Here is a 6,239-nt window from a genome sequence, read left to right on the forward strand (position 1 = left end):
AGAATAATACAATGTACTAGGACTCCGGTACCACACTATTAACAGTCACTTGTAAACCCCTATCATAGGTCCCCATCAAAGAAACCCTTTCTTGAAGTATCTCAAGGCCTGACCATGATGGATGCTGTGATCCCACAGAGGAAGTCAGCAGAAACTGATGGCAGAACTCAGCATTTTGCAGGATCAGCCCCTTGGCAATAAATAAGGCTCTGAGCAAGAAAGCCCACAAGATGACTTAGCAGACAGACAAGACAGCTTGGAGAGAGGCTGGGAAAGGAGACATTGCCTGTGGGAGGAGAGCCCTTTGCAACACTTCTGGGCTGAACACACTTGTTTCATCCCAGCCACCACTGCCATGGGAAGCAGGAAAAGGCTGCTCCATTTCTGTCTATCACCAAGTCGCTGGGAAGGAACCATCGAGAACACAGCTTCTGTACTTTGCTTGGTGACAGATTTCACTACGAAGAAGCCTTTCCATGGATCTCCTACGTTTGGGACTCACACATCCCCTGCACTTGTGCAAAACGCAAGGATAAACTAGTCCTAAATAAAGAGAAGGGAAAGTGTAAGAAAGGCAAGGAGAGGAGCTGTGTGTTTTACAAATGGGTTTCTGAACTGGCAGACAATTAGCATTTGCACTAATTCAGATATTTAATATCCAAAAGAATTACTGTCGCATAAAATGTGGTTGAAGCAATTTTACATGTAGCTCATTAGTGGTAATGGATTATATGAAACGCACAGTGTTTAAAGCAAGATATGAAGCCAGCACGATGTAAATGTAATTTTATTCTATGCTTCCTCTTTCCCTTGAAATGAAAAGGGTTTGCTGGAAACAAAATGGGGATTACTAAAGTAGGAGAAACTGTAAAATGGCAAACTAAACTATAGCTGACTGCAGACAATGAGATAGATACAAATGCTCCATCCCTGGCAGTGTTCAAGACCAGGTCGGATGAAGCCTTGGGTGCCATGGTTTAGTGTGAGGTGTCCCTGCCCACAGCAGGGGGGTTGGAACTGGATGATCTTAAGGTCCTTTCCAACCCTAACTATTCTATGATTCTATGATACAGCCTTCTGGTCATCTGCATCTTATATAGCTCTGCTTGCTCAACTGGAGAGCAGCTTACCTACAAAACGAAAGAGATGGAAAGAAATTTGTCTAACATTTGTGAGGAGTTAACCGAATACAGTACTAAGGCAGTGTGGTTTTCAATCTGTATCTTAAACCACTGCAGTTTCTAAGGTAACAGTTTAGTGGGACTCAAACAGAAACTGCAGATTGTCAATGCAATGAATTATTGCCTTGTGGATAGGGGCAATCAGGATCCCAGCTGCCATTAACAGTATTTCACTTTCCCTCCCACTGTGCTAAGAACATTCCTTTTAAATAACATGTATCTCTGAGATTGTAATGAACTGTATTTCATTAAAAACATCCAAAACCTTTTGTTTTCTTTCTTCGGGATCCACGAGCTATATAAGTATATAAAAAGATGATTTAACTGCATATAAGATTCTAGCTGGCTTGTCTGTGTTTAATCATTACCAGTTTTTCCTCCGACTGTGCTCAAGATGCAGACAATTCAACGTTGGGGTTAAAAGACAGCACTGGTTAGTGGCTAGTGCCATCTTGTGAACAAAATCCTAAACACCCTTCCCTTTTAGTCAAACTAAACCCCATCCTTTTTAGTCAAACTGTACCTATGCAGCAGGGTAGAGGGGAAAGAAATCCAGCTTTTGCATGAAGAGTAACTTCATTATTATACATCTACGTATCATCTACATATTATCATTATACATATACATATCTACATAGATATACATATCTACAGTTATAGAACTCTGTATTTAGGCATAAAGTAAGCCTCCAGGCCAGATAAGAGTTTGACAATATAGGGGCAGTCTATAGAGAAGAAAGTTATTCCACAGTGCAGCTGATGGTTAAGAGAAGCTTTTCCTTTTTCACTACATTGCAAAGAATACCTAATGTTAGCCTTACTCAAGAAATACCCACCGTGTCAGCCACAGACATTGCTAACCAACAAAGTCTGACAGACAAACTCCTTCCTTGTTTAGGTCAGTTGCTTTTTTAAGACCTGTATTTCTTCTTCTTCAGGGCTTCAAGCAGCAGAGGAGGAAAAGGTTGCATTAAAATTATTGAACATGGGGCATTTGTACTATAAATCCCTCACCTGTCAAACACAGGGATCACAAACTCTCCAGCCTCCCTATGGACTCCACAAGGCTTGGATTTGTGGTGTTCTGATCAGGAACAGACTGGAAAGACAGAAGTGTTTAAGTGAACTCTTGGGTGGAACCCATTTGGCACCGTTGACCTGTGTCCATCTAGGTGGAGCAGGAGGACATTAACCCTTTGCTTCTGCATCATTAGTACTTCAGTCTGCCCCCCATCTCTGTCACCCAGCTCAGGATGTGCAAGTCCCTTTCCCATCTTGGAGCTGCAATAGATCTCAAGGAAGTCACATGAAGTTCTCCCATTGACTTTGACAGAATGAACCTTTTACCATGTCCATTTGCAATCTGGGAAAATACCTTTCTGTGTTATCCTTTTCCTTTTCAAGGATGCATTGTGGTCACCTCTTCATCTCCTAGACTTTGGAAAACTTGATGGTTGTAGCACTAGGAAAATAAGATGATATACAACTCACATCAAACATAGCTATTGGTTTCTTACGTACCATTCTTCACTCCAAGATTCTTCTCAGTTCCCTACAGGGCAGAAAGTGAGGTGCAACATTCAAAATCACTCAGGAAAACAACAGCAGGGTTAAGAATGTTACTCTCGTCTTTCAAATTGCAGTGACAAGACATTGAGGAACCACATTTTCCTCCATCAGAGCTAGCATCTCTCATTAACAAAGGATCTGCTCTGCAGCTAGATAGCTTGCTATTTAGATACTGAACCACGGTATGTGAAATAATTTCTTCAGCCTCATGTTTATAGTAATTTAAACTTGAAGTAGAGAAAACATTAATCCCTGTGTTGTATCACAAATGGGATGTATGTCTTTCCTCTTCTTATCTATCTCGCTTAACTGAATGGTTACAGATATTAGGACAGAGATTATCTCTTAGTCTCTGTGTCTACAGCATCCAGAAAAATGGGGTCCCATTCATAGATTTCCAGATATTGCCACAACAAGCACACAGTGAACATTTTTAAAGGGGTTTGTTCAGAAGAATCCTCTTTGGAAGATGCCATACATTGAACTTGACATTTGGGCTCCATTCACCCTGGTTTCAGAGGCTCACCTCTAGTGCTGTACATACTACCATTTCAGCACATTATATTTCTTTCCACCTCCTGTAATATTTAACATGTGTACCATAAAAACATATAGCAATAAAAACTTAGCTGAAGTAAAGATATTATCATATCAAAAGCTTAAAGAAATGTCAAATCAAGACACAAAGGTGAATTTTCTCATACTTTACTCATATTTATGACTCATACTTGACTCATTTGTGAACGTAGTCAACAGTCACATATTCTCAACTCTCTAAAAGGCTACATGAAACAAAACTGTATCATCACAGTAACAGGCATTTAGACTGCTGCTACCTGTGCTACAAACCCATTTGAAAGTCCCTGGAGCAAAGCCTGGCATCGCACATCTTCAGTTCTGTTTGGTATTTAAATATGAATAATGCCACCATTGCAGCTTCAAAGTATTTTTATGTTCCTATGAAATTTACTTTGCTAATAAAACAAATAGAACAGACCATTTATTGTAATTGTTCCCTGTGGGAAAAGGGGAGATATTAGAGAGCCAGCCCCTCAAAGTCCACAGACCCCCTTACTGTAACACTAAGGAAACCTTGGGGTAAAATGCAGCTCCTACTCTGAGGGTCAAGAGCTTTAACCAGAGTTCATATCTTATTAAACATCAGCCAATGTAGTCACAGCACACACAGTAGTGTCTTTGTGCAAGGTGAGCATGATTCAGTGCATGTGTATATTTTTTCAAGTCCTTATTTACCCTGATTATCACTTCTCCCTATGGACAGTTCTTCAAGTAAGGATACCAGGTACAAGTACCCTTGGCATGTGCTATCTCTGGTTAAGCTTACATGAGCTGGGTAAAGCTGAAGGGTTAGGGGATATACATCCGCTTTACTCAGCACTACCACAGCCACATGCACCCCATCAGTTACTGTGTCCCACATGGTGAGACAAGGATTTCTTAAAGCTGACTCAGCTTCCTCAACCTTTACCACAGTTACAAAACCTTGCAATGATTTAGAGTTCACAGAAGCAAGAGGCACAGAGACCTAATAAAGCTTTCTGCCTATTCATCTCACCATAACATCTCCTTTATGACAGTTATAGCTGAAGGCCTTTCTGGCAGGGGCACTAACACATGCTACTGTATTTTCCAGGTCTGACTGGAAATGAGACTGTATGAGAAGTAATTAGAAATACTGCTCTCCTTTTAATGTGCTGCTAAACAAAAAGTGACAGTAGTTCCTCAAGCAGAAAGACACAGAAACACTGAAGTTACAGCCAGCCACAAAAAGATGGATTAACATTCAGCCAATAGTTCAGTGTAAAAAATGAAGTCAATTCCTGTCTGCAACTATGGCTATTGGGTTGACTCAGTTTTCCTAATTGATGTTTTTAATCCTTGACTATGTTTCATTTCCATTTGTGGATGTCCATTGCCTTTGCATAGGCTGACAATCATATGACAATCACACAACAAAGTGACAAGATGCCATGCAAAGCAATTCTTCAGTCTCATTTATGTGCTGTAAGCTCTGAAAGGACCAAACACACCATTCTGTAAGGCACTTGGTGCTTCAGGGTTCAACCCCACTAAAAACCAACAGAGCTCAGAGTAAACACAGTTATTGCAGAACTGCTGTATGGAAAATGAGTATTTGCTGAGGGAAGCATTAGAATAATGGTAGCATTATGTTATAGCCATTTTTAACATACTTCTAAATTTACTATAAATGTTACTGGATATTTACTACTAGCATGGCAGAAAGTGCTAATGGGTTGTGCCACAGGGGTCAGCAATGCATAAATACCCAGGATAATACTCGCCATAAAAAGAGGCTTAATAACCCTTCTCAAAGAGTCATTAAGAGAATTGTTTGGTTTAATTGCTTTTTCCTCTGAGGCCAAAGTGTGATGACGAAATAAATCCAGCTTTGGGGCTCATGGTATCAGACCAAACCAACAACTGTGGTGCCCTGACGCAAAGCAATGATTTGCTGCAGAGTTATTTATAAACATATCAACTAAATGAGATCTTGGACAGCTCAAATTTGGGGAAATAAAATAAAATGAAATAAAAATTAAATAAAACCCCCACAAACCTGGTTAACTTTGTACCATTAGGCTTTATGCTGGAAAAGTTCTTCTTTCCCTCCATGCATACACTGATAGTGTTAGGAGTGATGAAAAAAAGCATCACATCCTACGGCTGGTTTGTCATAAATGGAGGCAAATACTCATCTCTGGTTCACATCAGATGTGCATGACTGGGTCATCCAACAACACACAGGTCCAGTGCAATGACAGCCTGAGTCAATCAATCATATACTAATATATACTGCGAGCGATGAATCCCTACTCAGAATAGGGCTATCCTGAAATAAAGCCACAGGTTGCTCAAGTGCCCAGTTTATTTCCAAGTATTTCCAAAGACAAAGGTTCCATGATCTCTGGGCCCTGCCCCAGTGTCTGACTTCCCCTTACACACACAAAAATTATTGAAAGACCCCAAAAAAACCCTTAGTATTTAATTGGAATTTCCCTTGTTGCAACTTGTGTGCATTACACAAGATCAGCGCAGCCTATTGCACAAGTGACTGGATACTTGTGAGCTTCCTCTGCTGAAGAGCAGCAGTTCAAAATGCAGGTTAAAGATCCAGACATGGCTTTATGATTGCATCTCCTATGAACAAAGAGGTTCTGCAGTGTAAAGCACGAGGGATGTTGAAGGGAAAGGAAGAAGCTCCTCCAAGCAGTTAAATCTGTGTCAGGATTTGAGCTATAGTGTCAATATAGTGGCTTTTTGCAATTGGAACAGCAAAGATAACATCTTGCCTGTGAGTAATGCAAAAGCATTAAGACCTTTGCTCATGAAAGAAGCAACTGACACGACTGACATAAAAGAAAGTACTTCTGATTCACCAATTTCTGTTTCAAATAGGAAACTGACTTGCAAAACTTCAACTATTTCTGCTCATCCGACGTAAACTGT

Source organism: Melopsittacus undulatus, chromosome 1 (genome assembly GCF_012275295.1).
Source record: "Melopsittacus undulatus isolate bMelUnd1 chromosome 1, bMelUnd1.mat.Z, whole genome shotgun sequence".
Lineage (NCBI taxonomy): Eukaryota > Metazoa > Chordata > Aves > Psittaciformes > Psittaculidae > Melopsittacus > Melopsittacus undulatus.